The following is a 24,202-nucleotide window of genomic DNA, read 5'->3' on the forward strand; positions in this document are numbered from 1 at the left end:
CAATGTGCAGAGTTGCCACATTCCGCTGATTTCCATTTGCATAGTTTTTATTCTACTGCTAAGACTGAAGTGATTCGCACATCAAGCAAGGGTACGTGAAGTGAGGTGGGTGCTGATTACTCATAACATTGACTGTGAGAGCCGTGCGCTCCCTCTGTATCCAAAGTGTCAATATTTCTTTCGTTTTTACAATTTGAAATTGATGATAGTTCTATGAATACATTACTGATTAAGCATTTTTTATAACTATGAAATATTCAGCATGTATTAAATGGATTTAATCTTATTAAATGGTCATGGTTAGTGAATAAGGCAGATTTCAATCTTGTGGCCTACTGCGATGAAGGAGGGCCACTCATGCAGCCCAGACACCAGCCCAGGTTGCCCATCACCGCATTAGAGTACACTTTTCAGCTGGAATCACTGGTATTGTCAGGTTAAAATGGGTTGTAGATGGGTTGTGAAACCGGACACAAAACCTAATTGATAGAACAGGGTGGCACGGTGGCACAGCGGTTAGCACTGATGCCTTATAGCGCCAGGGACCTGGGTTCAATTCTGGCCTAGGGTATTGGAGTTTGCTTGTTCTCCCCATGTGCTCAATTTTCCTCCCACAGTCTAAAGATATGTAGATTAAGTGCATTGGCCATGCTAAATTGCCTCTTAGTGTCAGGGGTGCTAGCTAGGGTAAATGCACGGGGATGCAGGAATAGGGCCTGGGTGGGATTATTGTCAGTACAGGCCTGATTGGCAGAATGGCCTCCTTGTAAGGCATTTGTAAGGATTATGTGATTTCTAATTCTTGTCAGGAGTATGATGGGATCTGTTTTGATTTTGCATGATAGTGTCTTAGGGAAGCAACAGCCTTTTTACATATTCTTCCATTTTTATTTCCGTTGAAGAATCACTGTGCGTCACCATGACAGTTTAAAGTAGGCATTGCAGGGAGAAAGCTTCTGTGCTGACATAAAACGGGGGCTCAGGGTTATGTAATTGCTTTAAGTTGAGTTAGCAATTTGAGTGAAGATTTTTGTTCCAAGTTATTTTGACAGCTGTATTTTTGAGCAGAATTTGCATATGAGAATTTGTCGTGGAATCCCTTCTCTTTTCTCTCTGGGAAAGAAGCTCAGGAAAGAAGGAAATCCAAGCAAAGGGAAATACCACCTGAGATAGGCATCCTACAAGATGGGCTGGCAAACGAACACTGACCTTGGCATGTTTATAAAAAGCTGCCTTTGCAGAGGGCATGTCCTGTGAGAGACAAGGAGAGAGTTTTACCATACTCCATGTTGTGGAGCGAATTGAGGTGGCCAGTACCATCAGACTATACGAAACTCAGGAGGCAGATATCTCTGTATAAAGACATAACATTTATTTAACAAAACAGGCAGCTGCTCAGAGATCACCAAAAGGGTTAAGCAGAGTGGCAAAACCTCTCCGATGAATCTAATGTTTACAATCAAAAACAGATCATTTATAGTTTTTTCTTATCAATTATTCCTGCCTTACATTAGTTTAAAATCAATTCCATTTAGTATACACACATCAATAATAATCTCTGACATTCACCTCAGCCAATTCCATTCTACCATTCAGTATAATGATATTTCATTCATCCATTTAATCCAGATGCTAACTCCCATCTTGGCTAAAGTCACTTCCTGGTTGCCTGATAATTCTAGACGCTTGCTACAAGGGTCAAAGTGGATGTTCCCACTGGATCATTGCCAATCTGGATGAACACATGATCCTGCTTCCAGGCACATCGTTATCCTGAGTCTAGACAATGAATGGACATATTCATAATATTGCAAGATCTCTTCCCTCACCAGAAACTTTGTGATAATAATTTTGCTAATTACAGGGTTCCCAGGCCTTTGGCTCTGAACTCTTTACCTTTACTATCATATTTTGCAGTAACCTGTTTTCAGTTGAAATGAGCAATTATTCATACAATACTTAAAATACATTTAAAATATCAATGTATACATTTTAAAATCACAATTACTTGTTTAATTCTCTTACTGCATCCACATATGTGTAAACAATTAGTCTCATTGGGTTATTAACTTTGTTTCAAGGATCATTTAACTCTTTACTGGTAGTCTTGTCAGTGTCTAAATGTATTCTGTTATGTACCTTATTAACTAATTAGAAACTTCCCACTTCACTCCATCTGTCTATAAGACATTGATGGGTAACATAGGCTAGTGCGCGGCCCGCATGAATGACTCTTCTTCACCTTAGTGGGTTGCCAGATTGAAATCGGGCTTGTTCACTAACCATGACCCCGTGAATAAGATTAAATACTTTTATTACACTCCGAATATTTCATAACGCCTTACAGAAAATCATTTATACATTCATAGAACTGTCATCAACTTCAAATAGCAAAACAACAGAAATATTTACACTTTGGACACAGAGGGAGAGCCTGGCTCTCACAGTCAATGTTTTTGTCAATTGCTTCATCTGTCCTTACTGTACATGCGTATTACTTCAGTCATACTGGTAGGTAGAGAAATACGTGGACAGAAATCAGTGAACTGTGGCAATTCTGCGTATGGGCAACAATCAGCAAAATGTCCTGTGGGCCGCACTCAGAATCCAGATGGACCGTGTGTCGACCCCCAGGCTGCAGGTTGCCCAGCACTGACCTAAGGTCACCCTGAAATTGTGGTTTCATTTCAAGTTGCCATGCCAGACCGGACATCAGTAACAAAAGTCAATATCTAGTTCCCAGATGCTTCAAGGAGGCTTTTGAAGGATTATCCTCAAGACCAAAGGCCAAGAGTATGAGAATTGTTGAATTTGTCAGCATTACCCAATGTCCAGGGCACCTGCATACAATTCCTACTCCTTTCGGATAGCTGGAGATCCCACTCCATCAACATATAGATTGCCATTGGCAACATAGGGACATAGTATCAGGATCAGGCCACTCGGCCCATTGAGCCACTTCTGCCATTTAGTTTGGTCAACGACCACAGTGGTTAGCACTGCTGCCTCACAGCGGCAGGGACCCAGGTTCGATTCCCAGCTTGGGTCATTGTACGGAGTCTGTACATTCTCCCTGTGTCTGTGTGGGTTTCCTCCGGGTGCTCCAGTTTTCTCCCACAGTCCGAAAGACGTGCTGGTTAGGTGCATTGGCCATGTTAAATTCTCCCTCAGTGTATCCAAAGAAGTGCCGAAGTGTGGTGACTAGGGGATTTTCACAGTAACTTCATTGCAGTGTTAATGTAAGCCTACTTGTGACACTAATAAGTAAACATTAAACATCAAAGCCACCTTTCTGCACCATCTCCTTGACACCATTGGTCTCCAGAAATCTACGGACTCCTGTCTTGCAAATGCTCAATAATTGAGCTTCCACGACCCTCTGAGGAGCAAATTCCACATCTCTCCCCATCTCAGTCTTAACAGGATAGCTACACAGGAGCTATTTCATCTGGCAGGATATATGGAGAAGAATGAGGTATAATCTTAAAATCAGCGTAAGGTTATTTCAGTGGTAGAGAAATTAAGAAGCATGATTTCATATAAAGAGAAGTGGAAATCTGCAACCTTCTTCCCAAAAAGCTGTAGATGGTTAGGCAATTGAACATTTCAAGACTCAGATCAGTAGAATTTTTGTTTAATAAGTATATCAAGAGATATGGATCAATGGATCTGAAGTACATATCAACAATGATTTAACTGAATGGGGAGTGGAATAGATTCATAGAAATCATAGAAACCCTACAGTGCAGAAGGAGATCATTCGGCCCATCGAATCTGCACCGACAACAATCCCATCTGGGCCCTATCTCCATCACATATTTATCCACGCTAATCCCTCTAACCTACTCATCCTGGGACACTCGGGAAATTTAGCATAGCCAATGCACCTAACCCTCACATCCTTGGACTGTGGGAGGAAACTGGAGCACCCGGAGGAAACCCACGCAGCTATGGCGAGAATATGCAAACTCCACACAGACAGCGACCCAAACCGAGAATTGAACCTGGGTCCCTGCTGCAGTGAGGCAGCAGTGCTAACCGTTGTGCCACCATGCCACCCCAAGAGGCTGCATTATCTATTCTTGTCCCTGGCCTTCAAGTTGGATTATATAAATCTTATAGTAAATAATGGTTAATCTGAGCAAGGCAGCTGGTTACAAGTTCCGCTCGCGTGTAAATGGAGGGGTTGTTCTTTTTACTTCCAAGAAGCCTAAATGGGTTGAAAGCAGAGATTACTCTTTCTTGGGTTTTTGTACGTAAGGAGGCACTCGATTGAATTCCCACTGTGTGGGTTAGTTTCGGTGTGCTCTTCTGGCCAATCTGCACCGCGAGGAGATAATCATAACCACATGAGATTCAATATTGCTTTTCTGGAACATCATCATTATTGTTTTCTCAGGTTATTAGGAGTATAGATCAGAAAGGGACTTAGAGCTGAGTTAACATAGGATTCCATAACTCCCAACTCTGGTTGGTCTCCGTCACCTTAAAAGGAAGATCTCTCTGGTGCTTTGGCAGAGGTTGTGATTTATTGCCCATCACTAACAGCTCGAGGGCAGTTGAGAGTCAACCACATTGCTGTGGATCTGGAGTCACATGTAGGCCAGGCCAGCTAAGGATGGCACATTTCCTTCCCTAAAGGGCATTAATAAACCAGCTGCAGGGAAGAAGAGCTTTGGCCTCCACTGACCTATTATTGCCCTTTCAGGTGGGTGAGATGGGGGCAAGGGGTGGGGAGACAGGAGGAGGGGGGATCAATTTCATAGTGAATATCCCTTTGACAAAGCCTTTGCACACGAGGACCTGAAATATGCTATATTTGAGTAAGATCACTATACAGTATGGGAGACAAAAACAGAAAATACTGGAGAATCTCAGCAGGTCTGACCGCATCTGTGGAGAGAGAGTAGAGCCAAAGTTGCAAGTCTGGGTGACCCTTCGTCAGAGCTCTGTTCTCTATTCCCTCTCCACAGATGCAATCAGACCTGCTGAGTTTCTCCAGCATTTTCTGCTTTTGTTTCAGATTCCAGCATCCGCAGTATTTTCCCGTTATACAGTATGGGAGATTTAAGATGGCTTACATTTAAAAAACAGTTTTGCTTTCACCAAAAAAAGTGACAACATTTTGCCTTCATGGCTGCATTAAAAAGTGGGCGAGCTGTGTGTGTGTGCATTTGTAGGGTTATCAGGCATGATGGAACGGCGGAGCAGACTCGATGGGCTGAATGGCCTAAGTCTGCTCCCATATCTTATGAGCTTCATCTACACTGGGAGATGAGAGGTAGGAATCACACCTTTTGGATTTTTGTTCTGAATCAAGATGAAGATATTTTGCACAATTGGAATTTCAACTCAAAATCCTAATTTATCACAATGTTAGTTCTGACACAAACTGAAACACATCAGGCTAATCTTGGACTCCAATTTGGCTTTGGTTTGAAAATTGCAGCACTTCTAAGTCCAAGTTTGAATTTTACCAGTGTGGTGCTCAAGGTAGAATTGTGGCTGCTCTAACCTGGTGCTTTATTTCAGGTGACATGTATAAGGGAAAAGAAGTTCTGTTTGGGTGGAGAAAGACTGGTTAAAGCCAATGCCATGTAACTTTCAGAGAATGTAATAGCATTGTGAAGCTTTGCAATTCAAACAGAGACATCACAGGGTTAATGTAAGCCTACTTGTGACACTAATTAATAAACTTTAAACTTAAAAACATGTGCCCACTCCCGACCAAGGAATGAGCACTTGAAATTTCATAATATTCAAGGATATGGGACAACTGCAGGAAAGTGGGATGAACGCGCCTTTAGTGATAGATATTGTTGGTGCAGACTCGATGGGCTGAAGGGCCTTTTCTGCACTGTATGACTCGATGGGGCGAATTTTACCGTCCCACCCGCCATGGGAATCGGAGTGGGCGAGGAGCAGACTGTGGAAAGATCTGTTGACCTCGGAAGGGATTTTCTGATTTTGGGATTTGTGCGGCTGGAAAGTCCCGCCCTATGAATCTAATACTCTATGACTCAATGAATGAATGAATTACACTATTGGATAACAGGTACGTAATAAATCAAGGGTGACTCGATGTGGCTCAAAGTAACAAAGGCTTTATTGCAAACGATGAATTAGCAATTACAATAAAAAGGTCAGACAGAATAAACTAAGCAATGATACAACCGTCCTCCTCCCCGGCTCCAACTGAGGATCCTCCCCAACCCAGCATACGCGCGCTTGCGAGCAATTGGCTCAGCTTTCGCCCTCAACACTCCATATGGCCTGACCCAATCACCTGACCCTCAGGAAACGCCCCCGTAAAGGGGCCACGCTATAACAAGATCCTTCTCCCAGGTAAACTAACTAAAAGCATATTGAAGTGCTTTTCAACACATGCAGCAATCATTCAATCAAAAGACAGTGCAATAGTTTAGAAACATAGTGCACATGGATACTACCATTTCTTCCCTTATATTACATATTTGTATGTTTTAATAATGGATTATCGGGGAGTAGTTGGGTTGTCGGGGAGTAGTTGGGTTGTCGAGGGTTAGTTGAGTTGTCGGGGGGTTGTTGACCTGTTGGGTAGTTGGGTTGTTGGGGTGGTTGGGTTGTCGGGGAGTAGTTGGGTTGTCGGGGGGTAGTTGGGGTAGTTGAGTTGTTGGGGGTAGTTGACTTGTTGGGTAGTTGAGTTGTTGGGGGGTAGTTGGGTATTGGGGGGTAGTTGAGTTGTCGGGGGGTAGTTGGGTATTGGGGGGTAGTTGAGTTGTCGGGGGGTAGTTGGGTTGTCGGAGGGTAGTTGAGTTGTCGGGGGGTTATTGACTTGTTGGGTAGTTGAGTTGTTTGGGGGTAGTTGGTTTGTCGGCAGGATGGTTGAGTTGTCAGGGGGTAGTTGGGTTGTCGGGAGGTGGTTGGGTTGTCGAGGGGTAGTTGGGTTGTCGGGGCGTAATTGGGTTGTCGGGAGTAGCTGGGTTGTCAGGGGGTAGTTGACTTGTTGGGTAGTCGGGGGGTAGTTGAGTTGTCGGGGTAGTTGCGTTGTCGGGGGTAGTTGGGTATTAGGGGTAGTTGAGTTGTCGGGGGATAGTTGACTTGTTGGGTAATTGTGTTGTCGGGGGGTAGTTGAGTCGTCGGGGGGGTAGTTGGGTTGTCGGGGGGTAGTTGAGTTGTCAGGGGGTCGTTGGGTTTTCGGGGGGTAGTTGAGTTGTCGGGAGTTAGTTGAGTTGTCAGAGGGTAATTAGCTATTTGGGGGGAGTTGAGGTGCCAGGGGGTACATAGAACATAGAACATTACAGCGCAGAACAGGCCCTTCGGCCCACGATGTTGCACCGACCAGTTAAAAAAAAAACTGTGACCCTCCAACCTAAACCAATTTCTTTTCGTCCATGAACCTATCTACGGATCTCTTAAACGCCCCCAAACTAGGCGCATTTACTACTGATGCTGGCAGGGCATTCCAATCCCTCACCACCCTCTGGGTAAAGAACCTACCCCTGACATCGGTTCTATAACTACCCCCCCTCAATTTAAAGCCATGCCCCCTCGTGCTGGATTTCTCCATCAGAGGAAAAAGGCTATCACTATCCACCCTATCTAAACCTCTAATCATCTTATATGTTTCAATAAGATCCCCTCTTAGCCGCCGCCTTTCCAGCGAAAACAATCCCAAATCCCTCAGCCTCTCCTCATAGGATCTCCCCTCCATACCAGGCAACATCCTGGTAAACCTCCTCTGCACCCTCTCCAAAGCCTCCACATCCTTCCTGTAATGTGGGGACCAGAACTGCACACAGTACTCCAAGTGCGGCCGCACCAGAGTTGTGTACAGTTGCAACATAACGCTACGACTCCTAAATTCAATCCCCCTACCAATAAACGCCAAGACACCATATGCCTTCTTAACAACCTTATCTACTTGATTCCCAACTTTCAGGGATCTATGCACACATACACCTAGATCCCTCTGCTCCTCCACACTATTCAAAGTCCTCCCGTTAGCCCTATACTCAACACATCTGTTATTCCTACCAAAGTGAATTACCTCACACTTCTCCGCATTAAACTCCATCCGCCACCTCTCGGCCCAACTTTGCAACCTGTCTAAGTCTTCCTGCAAACTACGACACCCTTCCTCACTGTCTACCACACCACCGACTTTGGTGTCATCAGCAAATTTGCTAATCCACCCAACTATACCCTCATCCAGATCATTAATAAATATTACAAACAGCAGTGGCCCCAAAACAGATCCCTGAGGTACACCACTTGTAACCGCACTCCATGATGAATATTTACTATCAACCACCACCCTCTGTTTCCTATCCGCTAGCCAATTCCTGATCCAATTTCCTAGATCACCCCCAATCCCATACATCTGCATTTTCTGCAGAAGCCTACCATGGTGAACCTTATCAAACGCCTTACTAAAATCCATATATACCACGTCCACTGCCTTGCCCCCATCCACCTCCTTGGTAGGTGGATTGTCGGGGGAGTTGAGGTGGCAGGGGATAGTTGAGGTGTCGGGGGGTAATTGGGTTGTTGGGGGGCAATTGGGTTGTCGGGGGTAGTTGGGCTGTCGAGGGGTAGTTGGATTGCCGGGGGGTACTTGAGGTGTCGGGGGATGGTTGAGGTGTTGGGGGTAGTTGGGTTTTTAGGGTGTGGTTGGGTTGTCAGGAGGTAGTTGGGTTGTTGGGGGGTAGTTGGGTTCTTCATCCTCATTGGTCATGGGAAACATGGGAAATTCATGGTGCAGATGGTGGCTGTTCAATCCATTGTATCAGTTCCTTTGCAAAAACCCTGTCTGTCTGCCATTCTGTGCCCTGTAGTTCCAGGGGAGGCATTAGTTCAAAGTGTTTCTCACACTACACCAGTTCAATCATTTCTTTGGAAATAACTGGCTCCAGAGAGACACTAACCTTCAGCAGCTTCACTCTTTGGCATTTCTGTGTTGAGTACTCAGTGGAATGAATTCATTGCCCTTCCTCTGTAATGTAAATGAGAGAGTTCCACAAAACCCACAGGTCAGAGGGACAATTTCTCAGCAAATCGATGAAAACTACGGCACTGAGAGAGATTTTACCAGTCAGTGCTTTTCAGAAAATATTTTTTTTATTCTCATGTGGAGCTTTTAATGCTTGTGCCTGACAGGATTGGTAGTTCACATTGATTTTGTGGGGAAAATACTTTAGTTTCCATGAATATTTTTAAAAGCAATCATGTTGAAAATTGTTCCGGCCATATTTCAATTGTTCTTTCCATGCAGAAAAAGCGAAAAGGGCAGCATTTATCACAGAGTTCCTGTAAATTCATGAGTACTTATTACTTTCTGAGTTACAAGGAACCAAGAGGTTCATGGCAGCCCTATTGAACTCTCAATTATCGTCTCCAGAGATATCCTTTCTCTTTAACATTAATATTATTTAATATGCATATATTAAAATGTTAAAGTTTATTTATCCATGTCATAAATAGGTTTACATTAACACTGCAATGAAGTTACTGTGAAAATCCCCTAGTCACCACACGCCGGCCCCTGTTCGGGTACACTGAGGGAGAATTTACCATGGCCAATGCATCTAACCAGCATGTCTTTCAGACTGTGGGAGGAAACCGGAGCACCCGGAGGAAACCCATGCAGACACGGGGGAGAACGTGCAAACTCCACACAGACAGTGACCAAAGCCAGGAATCAAACCCGGGTCCCTAGCGCTGTGAGGCAGCAGTGCTAACCACTGTGCCACCGTGCTACCCTATTACCTACTGCCATATTGGTAATAGTGCTTTCGACTCACCTATACAAATGGTGTGAATGAGCTCCCTGCCACCCCCCGTATCTGACTTCTTGGACATTGGTTGGTTGGTGCAGAGCAATGAATCACTTTCCTATATAAAGCATCAGTAACAGCTTCAAGTGCTGATCAACATTTAAAGGAAGAAAACTTTGCATCAATATAATGTTTTCACAGGATAGTCATGGTGCAGCATGAGGTTATTCAGCCCATCGTATTTGCACCAGCACTCCAAACGGCCATCATGACATAGTTTGATCTTGATTTGATTTGATTTGATTTATTATTGTCACATTTATTGGTATGCAGCGAAAAGTATTGTTTCTTGCGCACTATACAGACAAAGCATACCGCTCATAGAGAAGGAAAGGAGAGAGTGCAGAATGTACTGTTACAGTCATAGCTAGGGTGTAGAGAAAGATCAACTTAGGGCGAGGTAGGTCTATTCAAAAGTCTGATGGCTGTTTTTCAGTCAGTTGGTACGTGACCTCCGACTTTTGTATCTTTGTCCCAACGGAAGAAGGTGGAAGAGAGAATGTCTGGGGTGCATGGGGTCCTTGATTATGCTGGCTGCTTTTCCGAGGCAGCGGGAAGTGTAGACAGAGTCAACGAATGGGAGGCTGGTTTGTGTGATGGATTGGGCTACATTCACGACCTTTTGTAGTTCCTTGCGGTCTTGGTCAGAGCAGGAGCCATACCAAGCTGTGATACAACCAGAAAGAATGCTTTCTATGGTGCATCTGTAAAAGTTGTAAAAGTTAGTGCCATTCCCCTGCCCTTTCCCCGTAACCTTGTACACTGTTTCCATTCAAATAATCATTTGATTCTCTCTTGAATGCCTCGATTGAACCTGCCTTTGCCACATTTCCAGGCAGTGCATTCCAGACCTCAGCCACTCACTGTGTGAAAAGTTTTTTTCACATCACTTTTGCTTCTTCTGTAAATTAATTTCAATCTGTGCCCTCTCATTCTTGATCCCAGACAAGCAGTGATCCGTGTGATTTATATGGAGCTAGGATGCCATCGCAGAGATGTAGCGATTTTTTAAAAGTTCTGGTTTTTTTTAGTGCGGTCTCTGATGGGCACGGTGGCACAGTGGTTAACACTGCTGCCTCACAGTGCCAGGGACCTGGGTTCAATTCCGGCCTCGGTACACTGTCTGTGCGGCGTCTGCAAGTTCTCCCCGTGTCTGTGTGAGTTCCCAAAGTCCAAACGTGCAGGTTAGGTGGATTAGCCATTCTAAATTGCCCCATAATGTTCAAAGATATGTAGGTTAGTGCGCGGGATTACAGGATAGGGTGGGGGCAGGGGGGATGCTTTTTCGGAAAGTCCGTGCAGATTTCATGGGCCGAATGACCTCCTTCTGCACTGTAGGAACTCTATGGTTCTATTGTTCTATGGTCCCTTTCAGGACCATTGGCTCAGCCACTCCAGTCCATGAATAATGGCAGGGGTATGTGTGGCACAAGTTCAACCTGTTTGCCAATGCATTTCAATCAGGGTCCAACAACCAACCATGGTCATATTGAATGATGGAGCAGACAGAAGATCAGCTGTGGACATAATGAATGGAGGAACGGGCGCAACAGGCCATTTGGCCTATATCCTTCTACCCCTGTTTCTTGTGTTCTTGTGGAACATGCTTGATGGGCTGAATGGCCTGAACCTGTATACCTATGTTCTCATGTCGTTCCAATTTTTATGTAGCTTTAATGCCAACTCTGTTATGCAAACACTTTATGTAACTATTCATAATAGGAATATGAACAATTGTAAAGAATGTTGATGCAAGCCTCCCACTAATACTGTTACCCAACACTGCAGACTAGCTAGGTTCATTTTAAGTGATATTTTAATTTGATATATGATTTCCACTATCTAGTATTCTACCCCTCACCACTCATCTCCTCAATCTCCTACTCTTCACAAATTTCCCCAGCTTCTCTCACCACTCATGCATCACAGAAAGAGGACAATAGGCCTCAATTCACAGCTAATTGAACAATCTGTCCATTTAGATCCACTCCCCTGCTCATTTTCCGCAGCTCTGAATTATTTTTTGCTTTGATTTGATTTAATTTATTATTGTCACATGTATTGGTGTATCGTGAAAAGTATTGTTTCTTGCTTCTAAATAGACAAAGCATACCGTATATAGAGTATATAGGGGAGGAGAATGTGCGGAATGTAGTGTTACAGTCATAGCTAGGGTGTAGAGAAAGATCAACTTAATATAAGGTAGGTCCATTCAAAAGTCTGATTTTTTAAATTCATTCATGGGACATGGGCGTCACTGACTGACCAGCATTTATTGCCCATCCCTAGTTGCCTGAGGGCAGTTGAGAGACAACCATATTACTGTGACTCTGGAGTCACATGTAGGCCAGACCAGCTAAGGATGGCAGATTCCTTTCCCCAAAGGATATTAGTGAACCAGATGGGTTTTTCCGACAATCGACAATGGATTCATGGTCATCAGTAGACTTTTTCATTCCAGATTTTTTATTGAATTCAAATTCCACCATTTGCTGTGGCGGGATTTGAACCCGGGTCCCCAGAACATTAGCTGAGTTTCTGGATTAATAGTCTAGCGATAATACCACTAGGCCATTGCCTCCCCTGGATGGCAAAAGGGAAGAAGCTATTCTTGAGTCAGCTGGTGCATAATCTCAGACTTTTGTATCTTTTTCCCGGTGGAAGAGAGTATGTCCAGGGTGTGTGTAGTCCTTAATTATGCTGGCTGCTTTGCCAAGGCAGCGGGAAGTGTAGACAGTGTCAATGGATGGGAGGCTGGTTTGCGTGATGGATTGGGCTTCGTTCACGACCCTTTGTGGTTTCTTGCGGTCTTGGTCAGAGCAGGAGCCACACCAAGCTATGATACAACCAGAAAGAATGCTTTCTATGGTGCATCTATAAAAATTGGTGAGGGTCGTAGTGAACATGCCAAATTTTTTAGCCTTTGGAGAAAGCAGAGGCTTTGGTGGGCTTTCTTAACTATAGTGTCAGTGTGGAGGGACCAGGATAGGTTGTTGGTGATCTGGACACCTAAAAACTTGAAGCTTTGGACCATTTCCACTTCATCTCTGTTGATGTAGACCTTCCTCTCTCTCTCCCTCTTTCTCCTGCACGACTTGCCACTTTCATGGAGAGGTCCAAGCAGATGAGATGGGTCAAAGCTGCCTCATCTTTACTAGGCCCCTTGTGTCTATCACAATTCATCCCCTTCTTTAGCTCCCTGGCAACAAACAAACCCATGGCACAAAGGACAGGCCAGATCACACAGTGAAATTCTCAGGAGGAATCTACAAAAACATTCATTACCAGAGATACAGAGAAAGTGCAAAAACAGGGCAAGGGAGATCCATTTAAAATGTCAGAGGCCAAAGAGATGTCTACAAGCAAGAGAGGTAGAGTCACAAAAATAGATGACAGAGATAAAGAGCTTTAACAAATCAACAAGACACAGAAAGATAGATAATGCAACATCAGTGAGCCTGTGAGTAACAGCAGCATTTACAGAACAATCCAAATAATCACACTGGTCAAAGTCCTGGAACAAGCACAAAAACACGACATACATTTCCAGCTAACTTACCATGATCAACATTGTTAGACGTTCTCATATTGTAAATCAGACAAGGGGGCCGATTCTCCGACCTCACCGCGCCTGGCCTAATAATTGGATTCACGGCCAGCGCCAACCAATCTCCCAGCCTCTTTCTAATGGCTGAAACCAGATTGTGTTTAAATATACGTAGCCCAACAGAATCCCTGTGCACGGAGGTCTCCAGACTTCGGGCATGGCACGATAACAATGGGAATCAGTACAGGTCTCCACAAAGGAGACCCGGTGCAAGGCTCATGCCAGGGGGCTTGGAGGCCATTGAAGCCCCCAGGTTTTCAGGGACATGGCCAGACAATTCCCATCCGGCAGTGCCCACCTAGCGGGGCCCACCTGACACATTAGCAGGACCCACTGGACACCCCGGCACTGGCCACCGGACACCCTGGCAGTGCCAGTTGGACACCGGCAGTCTGTCAGTCAGGCACCGCCAGGGGAAGTGCCAAGCAGGTGGGGCCTAAATGTGGAGCAGCTATGCAGAGGGGCTGTGACAAGGGGCTAAGCAGGATGGGTCACACCAGGGACCATGATGGGAGGGATGTAAGGGGTCAGGCTAGGGGGCCCATTTCCCCCCCCATACCAGTGTGCAACTCACCACCCTCATGAAAAGTGACTGAATGTGGGAGGATTGTGATGTGAAACGTGTCTGAGAGACCGGTGCGGATCACTCCTATTCTCTCGCCATTACGACACTTTGAAATTTTTTGGGAGAATTCCACCCAAGGTGTTGATTTCCCACACTGGGAAATAATACAAAACCTTTACATTGGACCATCTCTCTCTCTGGAACATGTCACTAAGCTGCCAATCTATTAACCCTTGATGCGCGATATAACACACGAGAGGCTGGATGTACTCGGGAAATAAAGGCTTTTATTGCCAACAATAACAGAGCTACCATATACAGTATACGATCCCAGACTAAAGGGTCACCAGGCAGAGCAGTGACCTTTATACCTCTCCCAGGAGGCGGAGCCGACTGGGGTGTACCATAAGGACTATATTAACAGGTAGAACAGCCCAACCCTAACCCCAACAGTAACATATATACAGACTCATAGTACTGGCCAGACCATAGCTCAGCACTACCTGGTGGGAACCAACAATGGTTCACCACAACCCTGAAGATGTATCTTTTCTATGTTCTATTCTCTCAGGTGTCAGGATCTGGGGGTTAACAAAAATCTCCACTTGCAGTAATCTGCTTACTGGATTTAACATTGTTTCACACTCCCCTACTGAATAAAAGCTTTTACCATGCAGGCTGGCAGTTTACCACGTGAACAATTAATACCTTTAGTTACAATTAATTAGAAGCACGAAGTAGGAAAAACTGCAAATGCTTGAAGTACATTCGAATTGATCATCCTCTCCTGCACTGTCAACACGGGGAGAACAGGATGAGAAATCCCGAAACATGTAATCAACATGGGGGTGCGGGGAATACTTTCAGTAACATGATGTGTTCACTTTTGTGTTTCAATTGCACCTTGATATGATCAGCCAGGATCCAACTGTGTGACAGAATACAAGCATAAAAATTAGGAGCAGGAGTAGGCCATCCAGTCTCGCAAGCCCACCCGAGGTGAACAGACCTTTGCATGGCCCGGCCGCTGCCTGCTATGATTCCCGTGGTGGGCAGGACAAGAAAATTCCACTGTGGGAGTTGGAGTAAGCCAATAGCAAGTGAAACGTGTGGGTCTGCTTGATCAGCATAAGAATTGAGACCCATTTCTGGGTACAGTTTGTGGTTAGGGAGGATAAGGATGTTTACTGAACATTGTGTGCTACTAAGTCAAGGACTCTGTACAGCTGCGTATATAGCGATAAATATGCAAACTAAGGATTAAAAGGTGAATTGTATTGGCTGAAAGTGCACACCAAATTGTAATGCTATTGGTGTTTTAACTGGCGTGTAGTGGCCACAAAATGCTATAATTGAAACTGTGATATGGAGATACCAGCATTGGACAGTAAGGAGTCTCACAACACCAGGTTAAAGTCCAACAGGTTTATTTGGAATCACAAGCTTTAGGAGCACTGCTCCTTCATCAGGTGAAAGTGACACTCACCTGAGGAAGGAGCAGCGCTCCGAAAGCTCGTGATTCCAAATAAACCTGTTGGACTTTAACCTGGTGTTGTGAGACTTCTTACAATAATTGAAACTGTTTTACGGAATCTGGTCAGAACATCATAGTGAGACCTACTGTGTTCTCCCTATGCACAAGCAATAAAGGTATACTTTTTGAGTACTCACCATGCATTGTCTGGTTAATTCTCGACACCGACATTAATTAAGATCATGCTGATCTGAGTGTAATCTCCCGCCTTCCCTCTGATAACCTTTCACTCCCTTATTTACCAAGATGCTGCCTTAAAAATATTCAAAGACTCTGGGCGGGATTTTCCGGCCATGCTCGCCCCAAGTCTGGAAAATCCTGCCCGAGGCCAACGGATCTTTGCATGGTCTGGCCCCGCTCGCTACGATTCCCGTGGTGGTCAGGACAGGAAAATTCTGCCCTCTCTTTCCACTGCCTTTTGAAGAAGAGAGTTCCAAAGACTCTCAATCCTTTGAAGAAAAAAAAATCTTCATCTTTGACTTCAAGTTTTAGTTCAGATGGGTAGCATGGTCGGTGCATGTTTGGAGGGCCAAAGGGCCTGTTCCTGTGCTGGAATGTTCTATGTTCTTTGTTCTGAATGTCAATTCGTTTTAAAGAGTCACCCCTTATTCTAGATTCTCCCAGAAGGGAAAACATCCTCTCCACGTCCATCCTGTCAAGACTCCTCAGGATCTTAAAGATTTCGATCAAGTCGCCTCGTATTCTTCTAAATTCCAGCAGATACAAGCCTTACCTGTCCAACCTTCCCCGGAGGAAGTTCAAGACGCCTCAAGGGCCAACTGATTTACTCTTTTTCCAATGTTCTTAACACAGCCAGCCTGGTCACTTTTGATATCGGTGCCAATGGAGAGGTGCTATTAAATGGTGACATTTTTACTGATTGAGCCTCACACCCACTTGTTTCTGTTTGGGATTCTCTGTGCAGTGATCCCAAACTCAAATAGCTTTGCTGCCCTCATGAGACCTCTGCACAATTTGCTCATACAATAGTTTCATTGGGCTGAACTCAGTGGGCAGAACTTAATGCCCTCCCCACTGACAGGTTGGCTGACGGGTGGACATTTAATCAGGTGGGAGGATGGCAGGTGGTGAGTCCGCTGCCAGTCTTCCTGCCTCCATCCCAATCAAGCCCATTGTAAGAAGACCCATGGTTGGTCTTCCTCCTCCATGACAATTGAAGGCTACTAAAGGGCTTTCGCCGCTGGTATGCAGAGAGCATGACATAAAATGGAAAATGCTAGAAAAACTCAGCAGCTCTGGCATGGCACCTGTGGAGAGAGAAACAAAGTTAGTGTTTCGATCTGTATGATTCTTCTACAGAGCTGCAGAAATGTAACGGATTATATATTTGGAGAGGAGGGGTGGAGACAGTGGGGCAGAATAGAAGGTCAGGGATAGATAGGAGTTCTGGAGAGATTGACAAAGATGTCATGGACATGAGACAATTGGAGTGTTAGTGGTCATGTTAAAGACTAAAGAAGGTGCTAATAGTGGCATAAAGGTAACGCAGCAAAATGTTTTAATGACAGAACAAGGGCCAGCGCTCTGTGAAAGCAAAACAAGTTACAGATGTCCCAATGGTGGAGGGTGTTGGGAAAAACATCAAAATGGAGGAGAGAGTTCATGGTCTGCAGTTGCTGAACACAATGTCCAGACAACTGTTAAGTGCTAAATCAGAAGATGTCAAAGAATTGTAGAATCCCTACGGTGCAGAAGGAGGCCATTCGGCCCATCGAGTCTGCACTGAGCACAATCCCACCCAGACCCTACTCCTGTAAACCCACATATTTACCCTGCGATTCCTCCTGGCACTAGGGCTAATCTAGCATGGCCAATCCACCTAACCCGCACATCTTTGGGCTGTGGGAGGAAACCAGAGCACCCGGAGGAAGCCCACGTAGATGCGGGGAGAATGTGCAAACTCCACACAGACAGTGACCAAGGCCGGAATTGAACCCAGGTCCCCGTGAGGCAGCAGTGCTAACCACTGTGCCACCGTGCCACCCTAGATGAGGTGCCATTCCTTCTATTTGCGTTGGGCTTCACTGGAACATTGCAGCTGGCCAAGGATGGACATGTGGGCAAGAGAGCAAGATGGTGAGTTAAAATGGCAAGGAACAGGATTCACAATCATTGGGAAGGTGTGCCAATGTCCAGTTAAGTGGTGGCCTTTCCCTAAAAGCGGCAATGTGGGGCTCTTGTCATCTCTCCAGCCATTGGGTTTAGACCTCTGTTGCCTCCATTAAATACCTGGTGTGCCTGATGTTTAAGGTTTAATGCTGCAATACCCAATAGTAAGACCAGCGGCACCAGAACCCTCAATCTCAATGTCTAGGGGCTCTTATTGTGGTGGAACACTATCCTCTCACAGGTTTAGGGTGAGGGTTAGTTAGTCCAGAGACTCAAAGAAAAATGCGAAGGTAATACTCCAGTGTTGAGTGTGTGCTGCACTGTCTCTTGGCTGAGATGTTAAACCCAGGCCCTGAATGCCCTTCTAGGTGGATAGAGATATGGTCGTATTTTGAAGAATCTCCCCGCAGTCCAAGCCAATATTTCTCCCTCACCGGACATCACCGAAACGTACTGGGTGGAATTTTGCAGGCTGGTCATGGCGGGGGGTGGGATGAGCCGTTCAAATGTCCACTGACTTCGATGGGACTGGAAAATCCTGTCGATGGGGGGGCTGGAAACTCCATCTATCTGCTCATTATCATATTACTGCTTGTGAAATCTTGTCGTGCAAATTGACTGCCATGTATCCCACACTTACAATAAATACTTGCATTTATATAGCGCCTTTCATGATCTCTGGTCTTCCCAAAGGGCTTTACAACCAAGAAATACTTTTGAAAGCATAGTCACTATTGTAAGAGAGCAACATTTTAGATATAATTCAAAGACTATGAAGAGCTTTTGGGTGCAAGGTGCTATAGAAAGAAAGTGATGGTAGCAAATCTATGTGATGACGATGATAGTCAAGGTAAATATTTAAGTTTAAGCGTTGCTGAGCAACCGTCCTGTGTTTGGACAACTTTCTGAACAATCCTAATTGTGCTAAATATTGCACTGAAAACCAAGTTAAGGTTGCCAGTCGGGCTCATAATGCATACTCACATACAGGGCCCCGTCCTTTGCGGTCAGAGAACATATACACACATTGCGCCTTTTTCAACTAAACAAAAGCTTGGAGGCTAGCCGTTCCCTGGTTCATTCCCCATGGCGATGCCTTGGCCAAATGGAACCAGCCTGTCTGGTTTGAATTTGAACAAACGCTTGGCAGTTAACTGTTCCCTGGTGCATTCTCCATGGCATTGCCTCTACCAAGCAGAGTATACTTGCCAACAATTTCATAGAATCCTATAGTGCAGAAGGAGACCATTCAGCCCATCGAATCTGCACCGACTACAATCTCGCTCAAGCCCTATCCCCGTACATTTACCCTACCTAATCCCCTGACACTAAGATGCAATTTAGCATGGCCAATCCACCTAACCCACACATCTTTGGAGTGGAAATTGGAGCACCCGGAGTGAACACATGCAGGCACGGGGAGAATGCGCAAACTCCACGCAGACAGTGACCCAAGCCGGGAATCGAACCCGGGTCCCTGGACTGTGAGGCAGCAGTGCTAATCACTGTGCCACCATGCCGCCCAAATCAGCACTCTCTTCTCATGCAATTTAAGTTGTTCCCTTTTACCATCAGTTTCCTTGCAAACTGGCCTGGTGAGTGCAAGATGAAAAGTTTTTATGGCATGTCTCTTTTTACAGCAACACTCAGGCCTTGTATTACCAAATGACTACTTAAGGTTAGCTCTGGGCCGATTGTCAAAATAAGATTGCTGGGGACCAGAACCTCGGAGCAATTCAGCCAAACAATTGATATTTATTTTGGGGCTGACAGCATCAGGAGCTGCTGGTGTGGCGGAATAAAATATTTAAATGTAATTCAGGCCATTTATTTTCGATACTTAACAACCCAGGTATGGGGGAACCTACTTATTGAGGCAGGTAAAACAACTCCAACAGAGCTGAGAGCTCGAACAAAGGCACTCGAAGAAGCAATGGTCGCATGGGATAAAGTCAGATGCAAAGGGGAGGTGATGGCCTAGTGGTATTATCACTAGACTATGAATCCAGAAACTCAGCTAAGGTTCTGGGGACCTGGGTTCGAATCTTGCCACAACAGATGGTGGAATTTGAATTCAATAAAAAATATCTGGAATTAAGAATCTACTGATGACCATGAAACCATTGTCAATTGTTGGGAAAACCCATCTGGTTCACTAGTGTCCTTTAGGGAAGGAAATCCCTGTGACTCCAAAGCCACAACAATGTGGTTGACTCTCACCTGCCCTCTGAAATGGCCTAGCAAGCTACTCAGTTCAAGGGCAACTAGGGATGGGCAATAAATGCTGGCCAACCAGCAACACCCATGTCCCACGAATTAATTTTTAAAAAGTAAAAGTTGGGATAAAGCTTGAAAAAATGTTGAAAACAAATGTTTTGAGTGTGGCAACTGGGGGATTTCACTGTAACTTTATTGCAGTGTTAATGTAAGCCTACTTGTGACTAATAAATGAACTTTAACTTTAACTTTTTTTTGGTTTCAAGTCATTGCCCCACATGACCAGATCCTGACCCTCAGCTGTAACAAAATTACGACACAGGAAGTGAGACTGATGGCATGAATGTGTTCAGTACATGAATAGTAATATAGATAGATGGGTCGCGATAGAAATTAAATGGTACCGATCCTGGAAAAATTATTACATTGGATACGTGGATCAAGTATATAAAAATCAATATGCTGTAATAAACTAACTCTTGTCTCTCTAAAAATCCTGCAAATTAAATCACGTTGATATGTAAGGTTAATGAAGCCAGCAATGCAACCTTGTCACAGAACATGCACCTCTCTCTGGTCATTTACATGATTTATTCGTTTGTATATGATTTATTCATATCCACACACCCGGCCTGGTAATTGGGATACATTTTGTTGATGCAACCAGTAATCGTGTAGATACAGAAGCTGACGTTACTCTTCAATAAATACCTTGGGGCAGACGATGCAGGTCTCAGGCTTTCTGATTCTCTGTGCAACAGGCCTCGGCAACGCCAACCTCATGCAAGGTGAATTCATTTACAAAATCTGGCAACGGCTTGATCTGAACATTCCCATCCTTTTCTAATCTCTCCAAGGCCTCGCCCGTCTCTGGCACCGAGATCTCCTCCAGCCTCACAACCACCCGGAGAACACCCTACGCCAACCATTTCTGGCTTTTCGCACGTCCCTAGTTTCCATCGCTTCACCATCGGCAACCGTGCCTTCAGCTGACCAAGGTTTTTGATCACCTGCCCCTATTGCTGTGTCTGGGTGCCACATTTTTTTGCAGTGCCTTGCAACGTTGCTCGGTTAAAGATTATGGCTGGGATTTTCCAGTCGCGCCATCGGCGGGCATCACCGCGGGCAGGACGGGAAGATTTGGAGAGAGGCCTGCCAACGGCAGGGCTGGAAAATCCTTCCATATAAGATTTGTCGTTGTTATAGTTGTGTTTCTGGTAACCCACCGAACACATCAGTCAGCAAAGGCGACTGCCGTCTGTCCATTGTATGTGGGACACTTTCCCAGTATGAGGGGGAGGTCCAGGCACAAGACAGGGGTCAGGGGCCTAAGGGTATGAAGGATTGAGGGCACTAGTGCAAAGGGATACAAGGCAGATGTGTCTTATTCCAATCTAAGAATAGCTTCCGTCTCAGTCTCCATTAGTGGGTTTCCTCCGGGTGCTTTGGTTTCCTCCCACATTCTGAAAGACGTACTGGTTAGGGTGCATTGACCTGGATGGGTGCCGGACTGTGGCAACAAGGGGAATTTCACAGTAACTTCATTGCAGTATTAATGTAAGCCTTACTTGTGACTAATAAATAAACTTTAAACTTTTAAACCTTGTTGCCTGAAATATTGTTACGGTGCTCCAGTGGGCATCTAGGTTATATTAAAATAAAGGGCTTGATGAGTCTTGTGCACTGCCCCCACTCCCACACCACTCATATTCTATACCCATATTGAGGCACACTGAGCAACTAGGCCTTGGTAACAGGAAATGGCAACGCTTCAGCCCACTGAAGTCCACTGGAATGATATTACTGGCCTGGGTGTTTAGAAATATATCTGTCCTTTAGCACAAAGTGGAGATTAACATTTTGAAATAAAATTGTAATTTAAATGGTAATAAGGAAAGGAATTAAAATATTGGCCCTTGTTTGTGTGACTAGCATAGCAGTAATGTGACAAAAGTGATAATAACAGACGTAATAACAGTTTGCTCTGTCATTAAAGCATAAAATAATTTATAAATATCTCCATTCATGAAGATTATCCTGACTCATTTGTGACTTATCTGCTCAAGCTTACTAGAGAATGCCTATTTATTATGTATGACTGCTGGCCATGCCTGCCCCGTATACTAATTGCGACTGTACACATTGTTGGAGCTCCCAATACAATCCAGGCACGTCACTGTGTAGCCCACACAGAAATATAATTAACTATAATTACAAACTTGAAATCACATGGTGCCTTTTCCTTCGTAAAGCATCCCAAGATTCAGGAGCATCGCTGGACTGCGTTTTGACACCAAATAAAGAGGAAAGCAGGCAGCTTGGTCAAAGAGGTGGAGTTTGATGAGTGTCTAAAAGGAGGAGAGAGAGAGAGAGGTATAAGGCACAGAGCTTTACGGAGGGAATACCAGAGCTTAATGGCCTTGACAGCTGAAGGCATGGTCACCAATGGTGGAAGGGTAGAATTCAGGGATGTGGAAATCGAGAGGCTCGCATTGGAGGAATGCATAGATCTTGGGGATGTTGTAGGGTTGGAGGAGGTTTTTGTTTCTTCATTTGTTGGACATGGGCATCGCTGGCTGGCCAGCATTTATTGCCCATCCCTAGTTGCCCTTGAGAAGGTGATGGTGAGCTGCCTTCTCAAATCGCTGCAGTCCACGGGCTGTGGGTTGAACCACAATGCCATTAGGGAAGGAATTCCAGGATTTTGACCCAGCGACTGCGAAGGAACAGCCGATATATTTCCAAGTCAGGATGGTGAGTGACTTGGAGGGGAACCTCCAGGTGGTCATGTTCCCATGTATCTGCTGCCCTTGCCCTTTTAGATGGGAGTGGTCATTGGTTTGGAAGATGCTGTCTAAGGATCTTTGGTGAATTGCTGCAGTGCATCTTGTAAACAGTACACCTTGCTGCTACTGAGCGTCAGTGCTGGAGGGAGTGGGTGTTTGTAGATGTGGTGCCAATGAAGTGGGCCACTTTGCCCTGGATGGTGTCAAGTTTCTTGAGTGTTGTTGGATCTGCACCCATCCAGGTAAGTGGGGAGTATTCCATCACACTCCTGACTTGTGCCTTGTAGATGGTGGATAGGCTTTGGGGAGTCAGGAGGTGAGTTACTTGCCGCAGTATTCCTAGCCTCTGACCTGCTCTTGTAGCCACTCTGTTTATGTGATGAGTCCAGTTGAGTTTCTGGTCAATGGTAACCCCAAAGATAATGACAGTGGGGGATTCAGTGATGGTTACACCATTGAATGTCAAGAGGCGGTGTTTAGAGTGTCTCTTATTGGTGATTGTCATTGCCTGGCATTTGTGTGACGCGAGTGTTACTTGCCGCTTGTCAACCCAAGCCTGGATATTGTCCAGATTCTGTTGCACCTTGTTATGGAGATAAGGAGGTGTGAGGGCATGGAAGGGCTTGAATAAGGGTGAGAATCTTAAAATTGAGGTGTTACTGCACCGGGAGCCAACATAAACCAGTGAGAACAGGGGTGATTGGTGATGTTCAACCTTTAGTATTTGAAATTCCCAATTATTAATACAGTAGATGGAATTCACAGCCAGTCCCACTCAACTCTTCCCCTATTGAACTGACTGCCGTGCATTTCCTTTCAATCACCTACATGAAAGGTTTGCTGGTCTTAACGGCAAATGCTGTTTAATGGATTTCTTGCCCCTGACAGTTGGTTTCAACTCTAAAACTGGAATCTGTAATGAGAAACTTGTTTTGAATGCCTCCATTTTCCTCCCAGCGGGGCTTCCAATCTACAGTCACCGCTGGGAATTAAACTGAGTGCAGCCCAGCCACGTGTAATACGCAAAGCCCGACTGCAGATTTTTGAAGATGCAAAGACAAAATTGAAGACTTTTAAGAACCGATTTCTCGTTACGTTTCTTGCATTAAGTTTTGAAACCTAAACTCTCCATTAGTAAACAGAAAAATAAATGTTCTTTTCAGTTGGTGAATACATCAGGAATCAAGGGTTATAGTTTCCCAAAACTCCCCAGAGCTAAAAGGCAGGATTGGATTTGTGTCCAATTCCACCATCCAAAATCATAAAATGATACAGCACAGAAGGTGGCCATTCAGCCCATTATGCCTATTCCAGAACATTGAGTTTAAAACGGGTGATTAATGGAAATGACTGGAGTCTTGCTCACAGGGGCGGCACGGTGGCACAGTGGTTAGCACTGCTGCCCCACAGTGCCAGGGACCCGGGTTCAATTCCGGCCTCGGGTCACTGTCTGTGCAGAGTTTGCACATTCTCCCCATGTCTGCATGGGTTTCCTCCGGGTGCTCCGGTTTCCTCCCACACTCCAAAGATGTGCATTTTAGGTGGATT

This window comes from Mustelus asterias, chromosome 7 (genome assembly GCF_964213995.1).
Source record: "Mustelus asterias chromosome 7, sMusAst1.hap1.1, whole genome shotgun sequence".
NCBI lineage: Eukaryota > Metazoa > Chordata > Chondrichthyes > Carcharhiniformes > Triakidae > Mustelus > Mustelus asterias.